This window comes from Mugil cephalus, chromosome 13 (genome assembly GCF_022458985.1).
Source record: "Mugil cephalus isolate CIBA_MC_2020 chromosome 13, CIBA_Mcephalus_1.1, whole genome shotgun sequence".
Taxonomy (NCBI): domain Eukaryota; kingdom Metazoa; phylum Chordata; class Actinopteri; order Mugiliformes; family Mugilidae; genus Mugil; species Mugil cephalus.
Window position 1 is genome coordinate 20,452,251 of NC_061782.1, and position 23,275 is coordinate 20,475,525.

Below are 23,275 nucleotides of genomic sequence, written 5' to 3' on the forward strand. Positions count from 1 at the left end.
GTATGCATGCAGATGATTCATGATAATATCATGATTCTGTATTGCTATAGTCTGAATATAAACTGTATTTTTCTATGTGCTAGTCTCTTGGTCATATCCAAGACTGTCTATCAGATCTCTCTCAGACCCGTTATCAACAAAAGCCAAGCATCCACCGACAGAGGTTTCTGAGCTCTACTAAATTTCTTTTCACATGCTCGTACCCCTGTGATTACCTTAGCAGGCGACATTTACAGGACTGTTGACTTTTTATTTTGGAACTTTTATGATGTGGGAATACCATGAGAGTGTGATAATCAAAGTAATCAAGGCTCTACCAAACCAACTAAGACTCTTTCATCACAGGTTTGGGTCTCCACCAACTCATCTCAACTGTCCAGTGTTTGGTCTGTATTTGGGCAATGTTTCCAAAAGTTATTCTATTATAGCAGAAAGGATACAAACCTGTGACGTTGCCCTTTGAAGCTAAGGACAAGCAGCAGATTCAGGTGATAATCGTTGGCCACCACACGCTTCACATTTGACACAGTATAATTATAAATATATCACTTAAGGCATTTCAATCATAGTACTTGCCTTGCACCCACATTTCATGAAGGTAACAAATACATTGACATTTTCTCTACAAATATGCCGTATATGTCAAATTGAATTATTGTACCTTTGGTCTTGACAACACAAAATTATGGGTTACTCCCACTAATGTACCTCAAGTAAGAAGAAGCTGCTTGAAAATGCCACACAGGAAGCACTCCTGCTCTTACGCAAGATGACAAATGGCATAATATGTCATTGCTCTTCACTTCAACTTTTTAGTATAAGTGGGCCCTTGTTCCATCTCTGATATGTACCAGTGAAGCTATATGAAAGTATAAGAGCTTCTCAGTGGAGAAACATATAAGCACATACTTGAGAGGAAAGGACCCATATATGGAACACTTCTCATTATGTAACGGTGCCCACAAGCAGCTTGGAGAAGTGCTGGTCATGACTCTTACAGTTCTTATGAGAGCGTTTCGTTGCTCTGCAGCCACCTCTTTGCTCACGGTGAAATGCTTTCATTCCCACCGTGCACCAATTTTCGTCAGCAGACAGTTTTTCTTTGTCCACAGCTATCCCTACCACAGGAGATGATTGACGTTTTGCCCAAGTGTTTAACCAAAGGAAACATCTGTTCTTGTTCCTCTAAATGTAACTATACAAACCTGTTAAGCTCAGTCAGATATCACTTGAAGCTATTTAGTGTGCCAGTCGTTTACTTATACAAACAGACAAACCTTTTATTTAAGACTACAAAGGACGTCTGAGAAAAAGATGACTCAGTTAGGTCCCCAATTGGTTATGAAATCGTATGGGGATCTGTATTTGCTCAGAAACTAAACCATGGTTCTTGAACAAAGCAGTTAATTCTCACTTCTTCAAATGGACCTGTTCAGTGGCCAACAGTAGAAACCTGTAGTGGGTTTCACAGTCCAGCAGGTGTGAATGAATGGAATTGGACTGAATGTGATTAATGGGCTTAGCATGCTCAGCCACCCACCCCTGGATGAATTTTAATTTGTCCTTTACTCTTGAGACAAAGGTGGAAACCGTGATATTTAGCATTGTGATGGGCTCAACTAGTTCTCACTACCATTGGATTACCCTCTCCTCAGGCAAAACTAATCTTAATTTATTTCCCTCTGCTCTGGGACACATAAATGCCAACTCAAGGCCCAGATTCCCAGAACAGTATTAATGGTGATCATCAGATAGTTTGACCCAAGTGAAAGAGGTCTCTAAAATCAACTTTCTTTGTTAGGTGACAACTTGGGAACTTTAACAAGAAACAAGAAAGAAATAAACAAACATGACAAAATTTAGCGCACTCCTTAAAATCTGGATTCTACATGTTTAAATTTGGACTGAGAGCAATTTTAGGAAAACTTCATCTACGAGTTTGTTCATTAAAACAAAACTGTAACTTTGGTTTCAAATAACCAGTTTTACTAGTTAAACAAAATACTTCCTCTTTGTTAATGTTAGCTGGCTAACATTAGCCTGGACTAGTAGTAAAAGCATGTTACATTGCTAATTTCCAAAGCAGGAAACAACATTCATGTTTCTTGTGGAGCTCCCGAATGTTAACTTTGTTTACTTTGTGATAAACAATTGAAATAATTTCAAGTTTTATGTATAAGAATTCACAGATACAAACAATCTTCAGTACTCAAGTAGTAACATCAACCATGAATCATATGAACCGTTGGCATCTGAAGCCCACCAAGGATAACAGTACAGTAAGCTAGCAACTGAAAAAAGAGGCATAATGAAAGTATTGAAATGAAAATATATTTCTTTCACATATTATAAAATTGTAAAGAACTCTGACATATAATAAAACTGAAAAGAAAATTCTTCACGACTAAACTGGAAACATCAACAAAAACATTAGTACTCCTAGATTCTGACCTCTACAAAAATATAATGTTTACACATTTGAAGTCATCACTAGTAGAGACATTTGATGTCAGGGTCAGAATTTGCCGTAAACAACATGAAAGCATGGATCCATCCTGCCTTGTATCAACGGTTCAGGCTGCTGGTAGTGGTGTAATGGTGTGGGGGATATTTTCTTGACACACTTTGGGCCAAACTGCAAAACTGAGCACAGTTTAATTACCATAATCTACCTGAGTATTGTTGCTGACCATGTCCATTCCTTTATGACCACAGTGGACCATCTTCTGATGGTTACTTCCAGCAGGATAATGCACCATGTCACAAAGCTCATATCATCTCAAACTGGTTTCTGAAACGGATAATGAGTTCACTGTACTCCAGTGGCCTCCACAGTCACCAGATCTCAAGCCAATAGACCATCACCTTTGGGATGTGGTGGAACAGGAGACTCTCATCACACATGTGCAGCAGACAAATCTGCAGAAACTGCGTGATGCTGTCATGTCAATATGGACCAAAATCTTTGAGGAATGTTTCCAACATCTTGTTGAAAGTATGCCTCAAAGAATTAGGGCAGTTCTGAAGGCAAAGGGGGTCCAACCTTTTGCGAGCAAGATGTACCTAATAAAGTGGCCGATGAGTGTATATTCATTACAATCAGTGTTTACTTTCTGGGTTTTAGGTACTCAAACACATGTGCTCTCACCATGACCTGCAGCTGGATATGTAATGAGTGTGACCAGCATTGCCCACAGCATCACATCTCAAATCCATGTAAGGGCATAGAAGAAGTTGATGTGGAGTATACCACAGGTCTGAGGTTACTCTTGCCTCTGCTTTTCTTAAATGTCATGCTACTTAAGATTCTCTCCATCTTATCTGCTTATAATGGACAAATGCATTTCTCACTCTTTCATAAATACAGATTTCCATTTCATGGTACAGAGCACACTTCCCTTGATTATTTGGCGGCAGACTCTTGATTTGAAAGACACTTGAAATACACTTTCACAATAGAATAATATAGAAATGATCTTTGATATGATGATTAACTATTTGCCAGAAGAGGGATGTTTTTTTCTACACGAAAGTAACATTTAGATTAGACCATTAAGAGCTGCAATGAGCAGTCGATTTAGCCATGGTGGAGTTGCACCAATGGAGAGACAGTAGACCTATTCTCTACAATTTCATGGACACAAAGGAAACTTGACTTTAAAGAGATATGCTCTTATGATTTCTTAGGAGGGCATTCAATCAGTTAATGTACATCTGTTTCACCAAGAGATGTGGGTCTGACAAGCAAGCTCAGAACCTCAGAAGCTAACCTTTCTTCGATGTGTTGCATCATTATTGATCCAAAACAATCAATTAGAAAATTGCTGCGATGGAGAAGCAGCCAGAAATACTGAAGGAAACATGCAACTACCAAGTTGACCAAGCAGAAGAATATTTTATAGGACTAAATTACAATATATTTACTTACCATCTACTGCCGTCATTGCTGAAAAAGTCAGCAAATAAACTTTGAACTCAGATTGTTGAGACAATTTAGCTTTAGGGTTTGAGTACTAAGAGAGGGCTGTTCATACAGTCCCATCGTGTGCATGTGGTAAACATGAACCAATTTAAAGGCAGCCTATACTTTTATTGACCAGCTGACTTGTATGTTTGCTGAGATGTTCCTGTAAGGCCAAAATCCTAACACCACACTTATATAACATAAGCATAAGAAACATAAGCATATAAAATTTGTATAACTATACTATAGTTATACTGTATTATCGATTCATAAATAACAACTTGAGCGCTTAACTTTGACTTGTGTATGTTTCATTATCTTTAAGTTTCACATGAACTTTGTGAATGATAAATTGCAGCAATGATCTCAAGGCAAACCAAAGGCAGGCTCGATAATATTTTCTGTTCACGCTCTAGTGTCTGACAAATCTTTGTGGAATTGGGAGAGTGTTGGTGTCTTAGTTTCTTAATTTAACATAAACGCTTGTTTCGTCGAACAGCTGGTCTTGGTTTAGACAGATGGCCTCTACCCTGATATTCTCTGGATGAGGCTTCATGGCAGAAACAATTGAATAACCTGACAATAAGCAGTACAACTTTATAGAATGTTTGAGCATCATTTTTCTTTCCACTTTTGCACATGAGTCATGTTATTCTACTGTTTGTTTAAGTATTTTATAACACAGTTTTGAACAGCAAACACTCAGTGTGTGTTATGAAGTGTTGTCAAGGCTCCATGGGGTTAACGAATGTTCTGTCTCTGTTATCCCCAGATGCCAGTCACTGGCCCCACTGTGTGTGTGTGTGTGTGTGTGTGTGTGTTTGCGTGCGCGTGTTTTCTTTCAGATTCGACCGGAAACATTACAGAGACGTGTCCACTGTGATTACCGCTTGTGTAAATGTCAACCTTGTTTGTAGCGCAAGTAATGAACAAAGTTGTGGATCTTGATAGAAGAGACACGGAGAATGAGAACAGAGGAAAGGAAGAGGGGCAGAAACAGGTGGGAAAGGAGAAATGAGCGGGGACAAGATAAAAATGCGTGGGTTGGAGAACAGAGTGGAAACTCTGCATAGAGGCAAGAGCAGATTATACTGCAGCAGAAGTGCTTAGAAGGGAAGAAGAAGGAGAGGGTGCGTGCAGAAAAGGAGGAAGGGAGTTTAGAAAAGGACAGAAGGATGAAAGTAAAGATGGAGAAAGAGGACAATAAAAGAGCAGTAGAATGGTGATGTTGTGGAAACAGGGAGAGGAGAGAGAGAAAATGGGAAAATAAAAATGGGCAAAAAGAAATTGAGGGCAAAACACTGATGTGCTTGGGATGTGCTCCAACAGCAAATACATGGAGACATATGGAGTTTTCTTTAGATTTGGTGTGCGTTTCAGGTGTCAGAAAGTTAAAAGTGGTGGTAACCTTTTTAAAACCTAGATTCCTTCCATCCCTGGTACATTTGGCTTTGATTTACACAGTCATTACTTTGTTCCTCCCTAATCTTTCTTTCTCCTTATTTATCATCCACGAATATACCCTCAGAGCTTTGCTTGAGCTGAAGTCTGTTTCTTTTCTTCCTCCTCTCCTGTACCAGCTCCGTTGTTAACTGGGCTGCACTGCACCTGCACTGCATCAATCTTTTTTCTTCCTCTGATCTGTTCTTCTCTGCTCAGCTCTGCGTTGCTCGTTTCACATCATTGCCCTGATGTTTTGTTTTTTCCCCGCCCTGCTTCTTTTTCTCTGGGTTTCATTTTATTGGTATTCACAGAGAAACTACAGGGTTGGTCCATTAAACATCCGTGGTTTTGCTGTTTGCTTTCTTTCCAGCAGATTTTATTTAGAGGAACGCTGTAGATGAGTATTGTCCGCTCTGGTGATTTTGGCCTGAAGGGGAAATACAATAATTACAACAACTGTTTATGGCAAACGCTCTTTAGAGCGGTACATCTTTAACATTGACTAATGTATGTCAAACTTTTCAAAAGACCTTGACACTGGAAACTCCTATTCTGTCTGATAGGATATGTAGAAATGATGCCTTCTATTGGACAGCTGTGACTCAGATCGTCTAATCGCAAGGTTGTCAGATGGGTACCTGACTCCTCCACATGCCAAAGTGCCATTGTGTGTGACACTTAAACCAGAGTTACTCTTTGCATGGCATCTGTTGTCATCTTAGTCTGTGTCTTTGCTTTTTAAAGTCGAATAAAAGTGCAGAGCATCTGCAGAATTTGACAAACTCAGCAACAGACCTAAACAATGTGCATCTGATAAACTGCGACACACCTTTATGGATCATTCAAGGACTGCAGTATAAACTTTATGCAGAGTTTTGAATGTGAGAGATGTGGGCGACTGTGTTCACCTTCGCCAACGTCTCTTCTCATATGTCATTGTTTTTGGTGAAGGCATTGTGAGGGCGTCAGCTGCACGACAGCCGGCTATTTGTTTAAAGTACTTCTTGGCTTTTTACTTTGTCCTGTCAGACAACCCCCCCCCAAAAAAAACAAACAAACAAACAAAAAAACATAAATATACTTTCCAGTGTGATTTTTTTAATTTTTGTTTTTAAAGTTTGATATACATTAGTCAATGTTAAAGATAAATACTCATCTACAGTGTTCCTCCAAATAAACACATCCATTGTGGCAAAACACATTTAGAAGATCAGTCCAACTGAAAAACCGACCAGCAGACTAGCGGTCAATTACCAGCTAGCAACTAACAAGAAGACACCATCTAACTAGCCTAGCAACATTTTGAAGCCCAGTCCAACTGAAAAAAAACAAACACAAAAAAAAAAAAAAAAAAAAAAACACCAGCAGGCTAGCCGTCAGCTGCTAACTAGCAACCGACAAAGAGACACCGGCTAACTAGCCTAGCCAACAGCAGTAGGCACATCATTGGGGTTTTCAAGTGGGTACCTCCCTTCAACGATGTTTCGTTAAATTAGGCCCATGACACCTCAAGAAGGCTTAACAGAAAGTTCCAGCGTCCTAGAGTCACCCCCCTTTATGCAGCCATCACACAACCTTGTGACTTTCAACCAAGAGGTTAGCTTAGCCTTAGTGCTAACTACTAAAACCACTCAGCTAGCCTTACTTTTAGCATACCCCCCAGCTAGCGTGGAGAAGTTAAATTGGAGCGGTAGTTTTTATAAGGTGATACCTCAATTTGAATTTACAGCCATTTGAAGACTGTGTGTGCAAATAAAGTAAGTCATTTTTTTTTATAAAGGACTGATGATGTAACTAGTTGCTATTTTTGTAAAGCAGCATGCAAGGACTTAGATATTTGCAAAACAAATGAAACACCCCATAAGAGTTTTAGTGGCCAAAGGGGGAGACTGTTTCAGTTAAAACACACATTATCCAGATAAGATCTTGTTTACCATTGCTTTGCTCTATTTCTGTCCTCTTTTGTTTCAGACTCTTAAGCTAATGCTTCATAATGTCGTTCATATGCAAATGTGCTCCGTGTGGTTTTGGTTTGTATTGTCATGTAGTTTGTGTAATGCAGTGCTCTGCTCTGTGTCATCCGGCTCCGCTGAGTAATGTTTTATGTTGCACTGCTCTGTTTTTACTAGAGCCCAGGGCTACTGGAAAGGAGGAGAGAGGAGGAAGGGAGGAGGAGGAGAGGAAAAAAAGAGAAGGGCCTAAAGCTATTTTTTTTTTTTTTCTTTTTTAGAACAGCCCTCCCAGCCCCCAAAATAGTTCCCGTTATTTTAGGTTGCCCCCAATAACAGAAGAGTGGCTGCAGGTGAGGGGGAGAGACATGATCGGTTTCAAGAGAGATGTAATTTGACCTTTTTATGGACAGAACAACAACAAGTTCTCAGTGTGCCATTTTCACATGACACATGTGTCACAAGATGTTACCTGTCATCCTTATCATTTAGAAGAGTGTGAAGAGAGGGCAGGAGACGAGTGTCAAACCTGACTGTTTTAAAACGATCCAAGCTAAGATATATTTCTTGCATGTCCCAAACATGTATTTGTACATGAATGTGCCCAAAATATAACAAAAGAAGGTGACTAAGGTGGCTCTGATTTTTTAGTGTTGCATTCTGTCCAACTTCGTTTGTTCAGTTTCTTCTAAAGTTGTTGTCTGATGTTTACACCGCGTGGGGCTGACATGCACAGATCGAGTGTTTACACGGTTGTTAGGCGGCAATATTTCAACACTGGTTGCACTTCCCATCTCAATCCAACTGAAAATTCCTTCCGACCAGACCAGTCTGCTCAGGTGGTGATTATGTGGGGCATTTCATTCTGATTGGGTTAGTGGAAGGGTGTTTATGTGGGCCATGTGTTTGTCTGTGGTCTTCTGTCTTCTGGAGCCATTGAAATTCTATTCGGCGAAAGGTCAGGTTTCGCGCTGCCTTGGAGCAATCCACATTAACTTCAGATGCACTAAAATGACTGTCCGTCAATCAGAGTCGCATATCTGATATTCTTTTATGTCTGCTCAAAGTCTGTGGTTTGATGTCTGCCGACCAGCTGTACGCTTTGGCAGCCTTTCTCGGAGAAAAGTATGAGTGTACAGTGTGTTCAGGGTGTGTGTGTGTGTGAGTGTGTGTGTGTGTCAGTATTTAAGGACACAGCAGACTGCAGGCTGGTCTCTTCTCACAGCTGATGTCTGATACTCGGCCCTCTTTCATTTCACCTCTATTACAGTTTTCCTCTCCTGACATTTCAGACTAATCCAGTTCGGCAGACTGATCATCGCTGCCCTAGAGAAACCTCACCACTCAGCAAGGACAACCTTTCAACAAACCCTCTCGTTTATTTCACCCTTTATTCCCAGCTTCACTTTCATATGCCGCCTCTCACACATTTACATATTATACCGTGACAGTCCAATGCATATGAAACAAATATGTACAATAAAAACACATCTCATCTAAATGCATGCAAGTAGAGCGTTGACCACCTTCTTTAATTCAGTCCAACTCACTGTCTTCAACAGGGAGTCCGCAACACCTAGGAGGGTGAGGGGGTCACAAAATATTTGGTTGATTAGACATTTTTATGTATTTTTTAAAATTTTCCCCCACAATTTTCCAGCACGGCCACCCTACTGTTGCACATGTTTGAAATAAAAGATTAAAATTTGGACCTGTCTACTATTTGAATGGTTAATATTGAATGCAAAATGATGGTAATAATGTATATTTATAAATAGCACTAGGCCGAGTTTAATATAGAAGGACATATTGTAGGTAGGGGGTCCCTACTTAATCTCTCTAATCGGTTTGGGGGTCCCCAAATTACACACACACACATCATCCAAGCACCCGTCCATCCATTTTCATCCAAAGTTGGAATTGCATTGGCGGAGAACTAAGCAAAGAGTTCAACAGTGCGTCCCTCTCCCTAACAATACTTTCTAGCTCGAACCTCATCAGATTCCTGAACCACCTAAACTGGTCCCCTTCGACCCAAGGGAAAAGAAGTTCTACTCAATGTCCAAGAAATAGATGGGGGTAGGACCATAGATGGACAGCTAAATTAAAAAAAACCTTTGGCTTGCGACTCAGCTCCCTTTTCACTACCACAATCTAGTGCAAGGGCTGCGTTGCTGCTCTTGCGTCACCGGTCCACCTGTCCATCTTCCTTGTAACTGCCTCTTGTGAAAAACAACTCAAGACACTTGAACTCCATCGCTAAGAGCAATCCACTCTTTTCCTGCCGATCGCCATGGCGTGGACTTGGAGGTGGTGACTCTCAGCCTGGATACTTCAGAGTGCTGTATGCCGTTACAGTGCTTTTCCTCTTCTGTGCCCACTGCACAGTATTATGGAGTTTAGGAGGTACTCACAGAGTCGTCAGTATTGGAGTGGGAAAAAACTATCATCTAATTTTGCACCTCTGTAATCAAGACTACATTTGATTAAGCTGACTGTGTAACTCAACCCAGTCATCATATGTGAGGCCTGTTATAGCAGTATGTATGGGATAAAATACTGTCGTCCCAGCATTAGTTGACCACGTTTTCACCTGCACACTCACTCTGATAAAAGGCTCTAAATATCTTAACATGTACAGATATTTTGTGTGGCAGTGGTTTAATTAAAAAGAAGTCATGACTGTTTTATTTTTTTTTTAATAAATGTGCAGCGATGGCACGCACACTTGAAGTGAGAAAAGAGAAGTGAGGAGAGGGTCAAAGTTGGGTGAACATGTCAAACACGTTGTGTACTCTGTCTTAGACAACCAACTCCCCTGACGTGGTCTGGACTGAAAGAAAGAGAGCGAGAGGAAGGAAGAGGAGTTCTGCTGAGTGACTCAGCGCTGTTTGTGAATATTCCCTTTGGAGAAATTACTCACCTCCATCCTGCTCCAGCTAACCTGTGTGTGTTTATGTGCATGTGAATATGTGTCTGTACGTATGTACGATACGGAACAGCTCTGCAGGATGTAAAGAATGTTAATATGACAGTGCACTGATGACAGATATATCTACTGATTACTGTAGCGCCAACACACCCACAAGTAGCACCATGCCCCTAAAATGAGAATGCAGTAAGAATTCAGTGAAATATCTATGAATTCAGCTGTATTTGGCCAGTTTTCTCACTCATAGTATGTTGTGAAGTTTGCAGACTATTGACAGTGTTAGTGAGTGAAATGTGCAGGTCTGAGGCAACCTAACAGCTGATAGGACAGCTGACATAGAGCATTAAAGGGTCCTGACCTGGGTCTGACTGACAGCTTTCTGAAGGGACCCGGATCATTTTAAACTGATACATTACGCGGAGATCCATCATCACTCTACGAAATTAGAATTATTCGGTCGTCCCTCTGGGACGGGGAAACTCCGAAATAACCTCTATACTCTACAGGGACAGTAAATGGAAAAATACGGAAAGTTTCTGGTTTGTTAGGTTTTCTTGGCTGTTTTGGAAAGGGGCCACTGCCCTCAATTTTTGTAACTTTTTGAGTCATGCCGACCTTTCACAGTGATTGACCAGGTTGCCTGTGTGTTAAAATGACTGGAGCCTGAAGTTTTTTTTTTCTTTTTTGGCAATTTCTTTTTCTCTCTTCCCCTCCTCGCCTTCTCACTTCCACCGCTGCGCGTGTTTGCTGCGAAACCGCAGCCCCTGACTGCCTCTGAACTGATAGTGATGGAGGCGTGGACAAAAACAGTGCGAACAAAAGTTGGATCAATTTTAAATGTTCCCTGTGACGATTGGAAAACTCTCAAGTAGATGAATCTTGTGTTTGTATCTACCTAAAAAAAAACATTCATTACATTAAAGAAGGATGATGATGCAATCCACTTCTAAACACCTTTACGTAAGTTGTTATGGCTAACAAGCCATTAGTGGCTTTTATCCTCAGCTGTGAGAGGCCAAACGAAGAGCCAGACTGAAGCTTAACCTGAGCCGTAAACTGCTCCTGGAGGACAGTATTTTAACAAGACAGAAAATTTCCCCCTGTGGCTTTTTGTGTGCCATTGGGCGTCAGTGTGATGCTAGAAATCGTGTCCGCTCATGCACACGGGTGCGATATGTTTGCTACTTGTAAAGAAAGAAAGAAAGAAAGAAAAATATTGGCTTCCTCTACATTGCGCACGTGACTTTCTAATTTACATTCTCTTTGTGCGGGTCTGTGTGTGTGTGTGTGCACTCTTTGTGACTGCATAATAAATTGCCATCTTTAGCAGAAGGTCTCTCCCATATTTTACACTGCAGCATCCAAAATATACTAATATGTAAATGATCCTATTTCAAAACAGCAGTCTAGCATTATCATAATCATGGTGACAGTCTAATAAAATGCATCCCTGCAGAGATGCTGCACGCTTCCCCGCCTTTATACTCCAAGGACTGTACAGCAGTATTAGCCAGTATGATCCCCCTGCAACAAGCAGAGTCTTAATGACTGGCCTCATTCCGGACCCACATTTCCAGTTAAAACTTCGTTGCCTTAAACAAATCATTTTGACTGATATTTCTTTTAAAAACAGCTCCATCAGCTGACTTCTACTGTATAATCCTGAATAGCGTAGGGCTATGTATTCAGAAGAAAACACAATATAAGAGCTCAATTTAGCTTATGTCACCTTCATATGTATTGCTAAGCTTTTGTAGGTTTAGCAGGATTGCTTGACTGACTCCTGAATGGCTGTGCTCTGAGGAGTCGCCCTGGGCTGCTGCTCTTTTGAATTATGAATGAACAGTCTGAAGCTTTTACCTTCCCGTGTCAACTTCACATCTGCAGAGGGCTCTTTCCTTTCCCCCTAGTCTCTCTTTAATCAATCAATCCATTTTGCCGGATTACCTCGACGGAAGATAAGCTGGTTCAATTAAAGAACCATATTAATATTCAATGTCGATCGGGACCAATGTGATCTGCTCAACAAAATGTGAATATTTATGGATATATTTAGAGGATTTTATGTGTTTTTTAACACCTTTGTAAATGCATCTAAACAGGCTTTTGCTATATGGAGCTAAAGAAATTAAACTCACCTGAAATGATTCACTGAACAAACTGAATTGCCCCTGTCACAGCCACTGCAGTCCTGTTCCCCTAAAAACCTCATGTGTCAGACTCCCAGTGTTTCCCCACCTGCATCTCCCTGCCAAGCCTTCAGCGAAACAGCAAGTCGAGCAAGTCTGTACCAAGAGGCAGAATTTGTGTGATCTTGGCTTGTCATCTTTTATATCATCCAATGGCACCTGTAGGTCCCAGAATGCTCCTTGTGATTTCCCAGCCCCTCTGTGTTGCAGCTAAGCCGTTTCCCTGTTTGTCACATCAGCCTCTCTGACCTCATTCACTCTTATCTTCTTTGTTTTGTTTTGTTTTTTGTTTTTTGTTTTGTTTTACCTCTGCCCCACTGCTTTTTTTTGTTTTTAATGCACCTGACATCTTGTTGGGCCTCTGCTTTTCAGTAGAGTAACATTTCCCCTTTATTATTAGCCTTTCGTTTCTCTGTGAATTACCTCCCATGTTCCCTTTGCGATCAAACTTCCATGTGGCTTTGTCTCTCTGGCCAGCCCTGACTCTTTATTCGAGCCTCGTTCTGAATCTCTTTCTAGACATGTGCTCATACTGTAGCACCGTAGCTGCCTCTTGTCTGCATCTTCAGAGCTTGTCTCTTATGTTTCACTGCCTCAGCCTCTGTCGCTTGTTCACTATCTGCTCCGGTGTTCCTGACAGAGTCATTTTGCAAACTAAAGCCTGCACCTTGCTTAGATCTATGCCCAGTATTTGTCACTCTGACCTTTCCAACCACCATCTCCTTGGCTATTTGTTTGCTCTGGTCACTGCTGAAAAAAAATTGTCCTTCAGGGTTTAACCCCTTAGACATAGGTCAGGCACTATGTTGTGATATTTTTGGTCTCATGGCCGCCCTAAGCTATCCTCATTCAACCACTTGAACAGCTGCTTCTCTAGAACTTGTGGAGGAAGTTTACTTGGCTACATTCACTGTATCCATGCTCCGTAGTATGACCCTGGGAAAAGCAAAGGGCCAGTCTGATGTCTATCCCACAAGTTGACATCCAGGGTTATGAGCTGCTTTGCCAATCTGGTCAAACTGGCACTTATCTGGGGTAAACCCAGGCATGAACAGTTCCTCCGGTCCAGCTGATGGCTGACCCAAACCACCTGTTCCTCACTGGCTATTAACTGTTACTGACCTGTTTCAGTTGGCCTGTTTCTGGCCAGTATACACGCAAATTCAGGATTACCAGTTTTCCTTAAATGTAGTAGCCTATTTTCTTCAGTTGTTTCACCATTGGTATTTAACAAGCTGTCCTTTACGTGGTTATTCTCAGAGTTTGCATTAGGCCTTTTATTCCTGATAGGACTGTAATTAATTCTGACATTCCTGCAAAGTGGCGCTGCCATTTTAGCTATTCAGAATTAGTAAATCCTTTTTTCAGTGCAGACTCTTGGTATTGTGCATGCACTGAAGGACTGCTGAAACAACAATGCTGCTCTTCAACGACAGCAACAAAAGAATTAAACAATCAAAAATGCAAATAATCAGCATATATGACTGTAATTAAAAACAAACATAGTACAAAATGTATCTTACTCTCTACTAGAATGCATTAAGCATGCATTGGCTCCATGTGGCAGATTTTAAAAGTAAAAGCATTTCCCTGCACTAAATTAGGATGGTGTAGGTACCCATCATTTGTCTCCATGTAAGATCTGTGGCAAAAATTGGGTTCTGTCCATTTGCGGTGAGATGCCAAATTCAAATTCTGGCAGGCAAGGAAATTTGAGTTTAAACAAAACTTAATTTGAAATTCTGAAAAACATAGGCGTCTACAAAAGTTATGATAGAGTAAATGCATTCAGCAAATTTGTTAGTCCATACAGTGGGGGAAATAAGTATTTGATCCCCTGCTGAATTTGTAAGTTTGCCCACTTCCATAGAAATGATCAGACTCTGGTTTTTATGGTTGTTTACTGGTTATGGGTATAGACAGAATATCAATCGAAAATGCATAAAAAACACACAATCTAAAAGTTATAAATTGTTATGTATTTTATTAAGGGAAATAAGTATTTGATCCCCAACAATTCACTTAGAATTCAGGCTCCTACAGATTGGCTGGTGCGCATGTGGCACACAGCTATGCTCAGTCAACTAATTACCAATACTCCTGATCTTAACTCGTCATGTATATAAAGCACACCTGCTCTAAGAATCAGTTTCTTACATTCCAACTTCTACAGCACCATGGGCAAGACCAAAGAGCTGTCAAAAGATGTCAGGGACAAGATTGTAGACCTGCACAAGGCTGGTATAGGTTACAAAACCATCAGCAAAAGGCTTGGTGAGAAGGTGACAACTATTGGTGCCATTATTCGCAAGTGGAAGACCCATAAAAGGACCATCAACTGTCCTCGGTCTGGAGCTCCCCGCAAAATCTCGCCTCATGGAGTGACGATGATGATGAGAAAGGTGAGGGAGCAGCCTAAAACAACACGGCAGGAGCTTGTTAATGATCTGGAAGCAGTTGGGACCTCCGTCACCAAGAAAACAGTTGGCAACACACTGCGCCGTTATGGATTGAACTCTTGCAGTGCCCGCAAGGTCCCCCTGCTCAAGAAGGCACATGTACAGGCCCGCCTTAAGTTTGCCAGTGAACATCTAAATGACTCAGAGAAGGCTTGGGAGAAAGTGCTGTGGTCTGACGAAACCAAAGTTGAGCTATTTGGCATTAACTCGACCCGCCGTGTTTGGAGGATGAAAAAACGTGAGTATGACCCAAAGAACACCATACCCACGGTTAAGCATGGAGGTGGAAACATCATGTTTTGGGGCTGTTTTTCAGCAAAGGGTACAGGGCAACTTCACCGCATTATGGGGCCAATGAATGCAGCCATGTACTGTAACATCTTGGACAAAAACCTTCTTTCCTCAGCAAGAACACTGAAGATGCCTCGTGGGTGGGTTTTCCAACATGACAATGACCCAAAACATACTGCCAGGACAACAAAGGAGTGGCTCAAGAAGAAGCATATTAAGGTCATGGAGTGGCCTAGTCAGTCTCCAGACCTTAACCCGATCGAAAACCTGTGGAGGGAGCTGAAGCTCCGAGTTTCCAAGAGGCAGCCAAGAAACTTGAAGGATTTAGAGACTGTCTGTAAAGATGAATGGGCCAAAATCCCTCCTGCGCTGTGTGCAAACCTGGTGACCAACTACAAGAAACGTCTCATCGCTGTGCTTGCCAACAAAGGTTTCTCTACAAAGTACTGACTTGTTTTGTGCTTGGGGATCAAATACTTATTTCCCTTAATAAAATACATAACAATTTATAACTTTTAGATTGTGTGTTTTTTATGCATTTTCGACTGATATTCTGTCTATACCCATAACCAGTAAACAACCATAAAAACCAGAGTCTGATCATTTCTATGGAAGTGGGCAAACTTACAAATTCAGCAGGGGATCAAATACTTATTTCCCCCACTGTATACTGTGGATATATGTATATATACATGTATTTGTGAGTAACCTTTTAAGAGCACCCAGGCGTCTTTGGATGGTAATTTCTGTTAATTCTCATTTATTTTTTATCACAACTTTAAGCATCAGATGTAACATTATCCCTAAAAGATCTGAATGCTTCTCCTTTTCACTTAGTTATGTCTCACTGTCTAAGTCTGAATAATCGTCCTGTCAGGATAAAACTGCCTCGTGTAACCGTCTTAGTTAAAAGAGAATGGCCCTATCAGAAGACACTTTTAATCAGATGGATGGAGTAGTGCCGGAACCTGATGATCCATTCAGTAGAAAAATCTAAGGGGCTAATAATCATGTAAACTCCTTTTGTTTCTGTCTGTAGGGGGTGAAGCCATTCTTTATATGCCCGAATAACGCGAATCATTAAGGCTCTGTCTGTTACAGGGGATCATACTGGGTAATACAGCTCTACAGTCTTTAGGGAATAAAGGCAGAGAAGCATGCAGTAGCTCTGAATGAATTGTCAATAAAGTAGAAAAAGAAATGTGTCGTATTTCTGTCAGATTTTCAGTGCTCCACATCAGGCAAAAAGGTTCAGTTCCGATTGACTTTCATTATTTTGTGTTCACGGTTAAGTGGGAATCTCTAATCAGAAGGATTTCTGCGTTAGTCAGTAAATGAGCTGATGAAATATTGTCTGTTTAAATACAGCCGTTGTCTCTCTCCTACACTTTCCAGGCCTCTCTCTGGCTCTCTTCAAAATGTCTGTTTGCAGTCATATGGCCGCTCGCTGAAATAAAATAAATAACAACCACAAACAAATCAGGAACTTAAATCAGATCAATGTTATTTGCCATGTAGGACTATAAACAGTATGTACACACATGTAGACACACACACACAGGAAATTTGCTTTCTGCATGTTCCCCATCCAAGTGAGCACACTTGGAGCAGTGTGCAGTTGTGCAAGGCGCCCATGGAGCAATATGAGGGGTTTTATGCTGACCCTAACTTCCCAAACTGTACTTTTGGATCTTGTAGTTTCATTTATGCTATCAGAGTGACTCCCCCATGCTTCCTCTCGGCTGAGTATATGAAACAAATACTGGGATTTGAAAAAGGTCAGTTGTATTTTTTGAGTTTGCTTTGTAGAGTTTTGTTATACACACACACATATCCTACCACCAGCAGGGAACGTCCCTAACTCAGATTGCTCTTTAGGCTTGACCTGAAGGCTATTCACAAACCTTTTGTGAAGAAAATGGGCGGGGCTAACCTCGTTGCTATGGGTGCGCTTTATGAATGAACCGGCTAAGGTGATTGGTGGACGGCTGAGCGCTCTGGGCCACTGATACACGGAGTTTACTTATTATGTATTCAGCACATTTTACGAAAGGGGTTTGTCTTTCATATGAAACGATATCAAATGTTCGCTTTTTAAGTTTTATGCGCACTGAATCACAATCTGCTTTTTTACAAGCCCTTGTGATTGGGGACGGCTGTTCTGGTGTCCCGGCTTAATATCTGAATGGACACCTGCTGGCCAATCAGAAACAAGCAAGAATCCCCAAAGCTAAATGAGAGTAGAAATAAACACACGGGATGTACAACTTATGCCGCGGAATGAAAAAAGCGGAATGTGACATGTTTCTGGACCGTCTCCAGAGCGAAATAGGGATGAGGCGAATATAGAAGAGAAAAGGAGCGAGAGAGAGAGAGACAGAGAGAGAGAGTGAGAGAAAACTAAATGTGTGAGTGGATATTCAGCCGAGAAGAGTGAGAGAGGCGTGCGCGCACACAAGAGACAGAGAGGGCAGGAGGAGGGAGAGCTGATCCTCAGTCGGTGTGTGAGGGAACAGACGAAGGAGAGACCTGCTCACACACACTACTAACTCGCTCGCTCTCTCACTCACCCACTCACACACACTCTCATACACTCTCGCTCTCTTTCTCTCTCTTGCCTGCACGGAGCTCGGGGGGGAAACGGGAAGGGAAGAATGAGGAAGAAGTCCGCCGTGCTGCGCGCCTCGTCCCAGCGAATGCGGGTGTGCTGATGAAGCACCGCTCCGGTCATCTGATCATACAGGTCACCCGGGTCGCACTGCATGGAAACGAGGAGTCGGCAACCGCAGAAGACAACAGCAACAGATAAAAAAAGCTGTCAGTGCATGGGAATCCGGACTCCTCTCCCCTCCTTTTGTGCGTCTCGCTCGGTGGATACGCCGTCTTGGCTGGCGTATAAGAGCTCCCCGCGTCTCCATTACCATTCCCCACTACTGGCTTACCTCTACTACTACTACCACCACTCCTCCTCTCACTCCTCGCACTGCTAGTGTTTCTAGTAGAGGTTCCGTGCCGCTTTGATAACTGACCATCTCCTCCGGATTGTGGTCACTCGCTTGATTTAAAGGTAGGAGATTCTGATGTTTTATGAGTGCGTTTTCTGCCGGAACTGGGATGTTAACAGTGATGAATGCGGGGGGTCTTAAGCTATTTCCCGGTAATATCTAGTGAAAGCTCCTTTTTTTTTCGCGCAAGGAGGTAGAGTGAATGGATGCAACTGGGACGGTTCGGTCTCACGGAGCCCCGATTGGAGACTTGAAAGCACCATGCGTCGGAAGGGTTTGGATGCGATGTGGAGACGATGTTTCCTCACCTCATCCTCCCCCATCACGCGTTCTACAATGCGCTTTCCATCCTCTTTGGTTGAGAAAGGTAGAAAGTGAACCGCTGGTTTAGAAATCACTAACGTGAGAAGTGCTTGTCAATTGTTTTACAATAAAAGAGGAAGCAGTTTACAACACCAGAGGCTGATTCTTTTGGCTTCGGGGCTGCTTCTTTCTCTCTTTTTTTCGCCCTCCACTCCCACCCTTCGTCGCATGTTTAAGTCCAGCCGCCCGCCTCACTTATTCATAGAGGAATAACAATTACGAATGCAGAGCACGTTCAGATAACCACGCTCACACCTTTTTTAGGCGTTCAGTGTGGAAGTTGAGTGGCAAACATGCGCAGTCCCGGTTAAATCCCCCCCTCTGATATGGTAATCAATGGAAAGGATGAATGGAGGCGCAATTTCGCAATTCTGCAGGTCCCACGTCCTTTGCGCCAAATAGTGCGGTTCGGTTGGCGCTGGTGGAGTGTCTTTGCGCATCAGCGCAGAGCAGGTTGAGGAGAAAATGCGAGTTTCAGAGGGTTTCCAAATCAGAACTAATTGTTTCTGAATCAGTTGCATTTCTTGTCGTAAACGTGAAATACAGCTCCGAGGGTTTACTTCTCTGCCTTCTATGTTTGGAAAACGGTCAAACAAAAGGAAATACAACTGTAACAGAGCTTAGCACGTCCGATAAGTGTCTGTAAACCTGGCACACACAAACACACAGCATTAGAGGAGGCAGCAGACCGCGGCTCAATCCCCAGATGTGACACTACAGACGCCTCGTCTTGTGAGGAGAGCTTGGCACATGCGGCAGGTACCATCAAGGCTTCCAAGGCGATTCTTATTCAGCTGACTACAGCCTACACATCCACTGTGGATGAGATGAAATATTTATATATGACAATGGGGAAAAAAAATAAAAAAAAAATAGAAACGCAGCCAGGGGTCTTTAGTTACATTCCAGCAGTGATGCAGCTGGTTATTGATGAGATATATAACATCATGCTGTGATGCAGCGGTGATGCATCATTTTAAGCATACCAGCAAAAGCGTTCAGAGTAGCGCAGTCATTTTCCGGAACTTTTTTTTTTTTTTTTTTTTTTAAATTTGATGCCAGAATCAGGCCACCCCTCAGTGGGTCTGCATCAAGCAGTGATAGGGCCAGATTGAGACCTGGCTGAGGGAGAATGCCACACATACGACTCTTTCCAGGTTTGCAGCTGCTACAGTGTCACAACTGCTGGGTCACTATGTTGTAAATAAACCAGTGACTACAATGATCGAGCCGAGGCTCATCTTTATCCTGGTCAGCGTGCTACAAATATTCAAACAGAAACACCTTTTTCGGTTACTTTTCGCCACATGTTGTCATACAGATTTCTAGAACCTTTCTGCCAAGCCTGCTCCGTTACATTTTGTCTTCCTTTGTGGTGTAATGTTGCAGATAATTTAGATTTAAATTGTGGTAAATCTTTACAAAACAGACGTTTTAGTCAAAAAATTTGGTTTTCATCTAGATTTTTACTATATGTTCCCATACACTAAAAAGCTGCCCTGCCTCTTTCTGCTAAAGGAACCCTGATGGCTGTAGTTTACAGTAAACAGGGTCATCTCAGCAAGGGCAGGCCACTTAGAGCTTCCTTCAATGCAAAGTGACGAGGGAATTTAAGAGAAAATACAGATGAGCTGCTGTTATGCTGCAAGTCAGCCTGTTTAAATGTCATTTTTCTGTAATAAGCCTTAGGCATAGTATGACATAGACAGGCATGCTAGCGTGTGTCACCAATCAGTGGCTAGTAAGCTTAAAGGTAGCCACCCGCATCAAACCCAGAGGCTTAAAATGTCATAAATCAATATGCAGATTGGTGGCTTCGCTGCAAACTCACCGTCCGTCATTGTTCAATTGTATGCCGATAGGTTAATATGTGCAATCTCCAGTGCCAGTGTAAATCTTTAGTTTAATGTGTGGGTGTGCGCATTAACTGCTGTCAGGGTCACTGGGTTACAAATGTATTACAGGTAACATAACAACATAAACCGCATTCCGACGAACCAGATTGCAAGCCGGCCATACTTCTCACGATCTTCCTCCAGCAAACTGTGGAGGACGGGTCGCTTTCAGGCACCTGATTGGTAAAGTGGCAGCTGATTGATTGATTGTAAAAATGTACACTTATCGACCACATTATTAGGTGCACCTTGCTAGTAAAAGGTTGGACCCCCTTTTGCCTTCAGAACTGCCATAATTCTTTGAGGCATACTTTCAACAAGGTGTTGGAAACATTCCTCAGAGATTTTGGCCCATATTGACATGATAGCGTCACGCAGTTGCTGCAGATTTGTCGGCTGCACATCTATGATGAGAATCTCCTGTTCCACCCCATTCCAAAGGTGATGGTCTATTTGATTGGGATCTGGTGACTGTGGAGGTCATTGGAGTACAATGAACTCATTGTCATGTTCAAGGAACCAGTCAGAGATGATATGAGCTTTGTGACATAGTGCATTATCCTGCTGGATGTAGCCGTCAGAAGATGGTACACTGTGGTCATAAAGGGATGAACATGGTCAGCTGTGACATTTAAATCATGCTCAGTTTGTACCGAGGGGTCCAAGGTGTGCCAAGAAAATGTCCCCCACACCATCACACCACCACCACCAGCCTGAACCGTTGATACAAGGCAGGATGGATCCATGCTTTCATGTTGTTTACGTCAAATTCTGACCCAGACATCCAAATGTAGCAGCTGAAATTGAGACTCATCAGACCTGGCAACCTTTTTCCAATCTTCTATTGTCCAGTGTTGGTGAGCCTGTGTGAACTGTAGTCTCAGTTTCCTGTTCTTAGCTGACAGGAGTGGCCCCCAGTGTGGTCTTCTGCTGCTGTAGCCCATCTTCTTCAAGGTTGGACGTGTTGTGCGTTCAGAGATGGTATTCTGCATTCCTTGGTTGTAACCAGTGGTTATTTGAGTTTGTTGCCTTTCTATCATCTCCAACCAGTCTGCCCATTCTCCTCTGACCTCTCACATCAACAAGGCATTTTCATCTACACAACTGCCTCTCACTGAATATTTCCTCTTTTTCAGATCAATTCTCTGTAAACCCTAGAGACGGTTGTGTGTGTAAATCCGAGTAGATCATCAGTTTCTGAAATACTCAGACCAGCCCGTCTGGCACCAACAACCATACCACGTTCAAAGTTACTTATATCCCCTTTCTTCCTCATTCTGATGCTCGGTTTGAACTTCAGCAAGTTGTCTTGATCACTCTACATGCCTAAATGCATTGAATTGCAGCCATGTGATTGGCTGATTAGCTATTTGTGTTAACAAGCAATTGAACAGGTGTACCTAATAAAGTGGTCGGTGAGAGTCTAGTACATCTTTACCATGGGATTACACAGTTGGCACACAAACCACTTACCCTGTCAGACTGACAAACATACCAGCTCGGTTATTAAATGAACACATTATATCGCAATGATGCGAATAAAGCACTGCTATGGCCTCTACTAGGTCAGTTTTGCTGGATTTCTTCACAGCACTAAGCCAAAAGACTCTTCTATCAGAGTAAACACAATACTTACAAATCTGTGTCATGTGTTTATTCCTGATAAACCCAGTCAGTTTTGATTTAACTCCTGGATACAAGGAATGGTGTTTACAGGAAATATGGTCTTTTCTGCCAAATGGGAGCTTTCTGGAGAGCTCTTGTAGTCAGTGGTTAATACATCATATTAATATGATAGAGAACAATACTCACAAGCGATTGGATTGGCGATAAAGCGTGAATGAATTCAACATATTTACATGCATAGCATATAACAGTGAAGTGCAGTGTGGCATGGTATACTGGAAATCCTATAAACACAGTATCTAGGCCGAAGCACTGGCCTAAACTGTACACAGAAACAGAACAAAATGTTTATACATTCACTTCGCCACTTCATTAGGTACACCAGTGAAAACCAGTGCATTCTGATATGACCATCCTGCAATAAATCTCAGCTTCATGAAGGTCGTAATATTCAGCTTTTGTTTAAAATAACTGAGAGAGCTGCTGTGTATCTGTGTTTTCATTGTGGAGGCTGTGGTTTGTGGTACTGTTGAATTGTACTGTGTCATACGGACATATGTTTCTTTTATTTTAACGACCTCATTTCAGTCAATGGGCTAGACTAAATAACAGAAACACTTTTGCGTTTAATTCAGTGCATTTTAACAGCACCACAAACTAAATCCTCCAAAATGATCAGACAGTTAAATTAAAGCCCTTATGATGCTGTCTCAACACGAAATAAACATTAAAACAGTCCTAAATGGGGATTTACTGCAGGACAGTTGTATTAAAATGCATTAGTTTTCACTTGTGTGCCTAATGAAGAGGACAGCCAGTGATAGTTTGGCTGAGCGATGTTAGCATTTTTTGAGTGTTTCCTGCTGTCCGATTAATCGAGGGCCTATGCTCATTCTCCAAAGAGACACATTTTTACAAGCTCAATGAAAGCAACAGACAGAATTTTTATTGAATAAAATCCAATTTTGTGTCCAGTATCCTCAAGGAAACAGATCTCTGAAGCTGTTAGATGTCCATTTACGGCCCCCAGCTAGCAGCTACCTTTGTCTGTCAGCAACTTGGGGCATATAGTCAGTTTGTCTACCTTTGATGCGTGCTGAAAACTCAATTTTGTCAGGAGACTGAGTGACTTAAAGCTGCAAAGTTGCAGGCGGTAAAA

The 23,275-nt window shown here is 41.9% G+C and overlaps 1 protein-coding gene across 3 annotated transcripts in view; it reads left to right on the forward strand.

Moving 5' to 3' along the window:
- The first annotated feature begins 17,576 nt into the window (after nt 1-17,576).
- Nucleotides 17,577-23,275, forward strand: part of slc8a1b (solute carrier family 8 member 1b) — a 127,052-nt gene continuing 121,353 nt past the window's right edge. The window contains exon 1 of one of the 3 annotated variants that reach the window (XM_047602517.1): nt 17,577-18,294. The gene's annotated coding sequence lies outside the window, so the exon portion shown is untranslated. The remainder of the gene's footprint in view (nt 18,295-23,275) is intronic. The other 2 variants (XM_047602518.1, XM_047602519.1) reach the window with 2 other exon arrangements.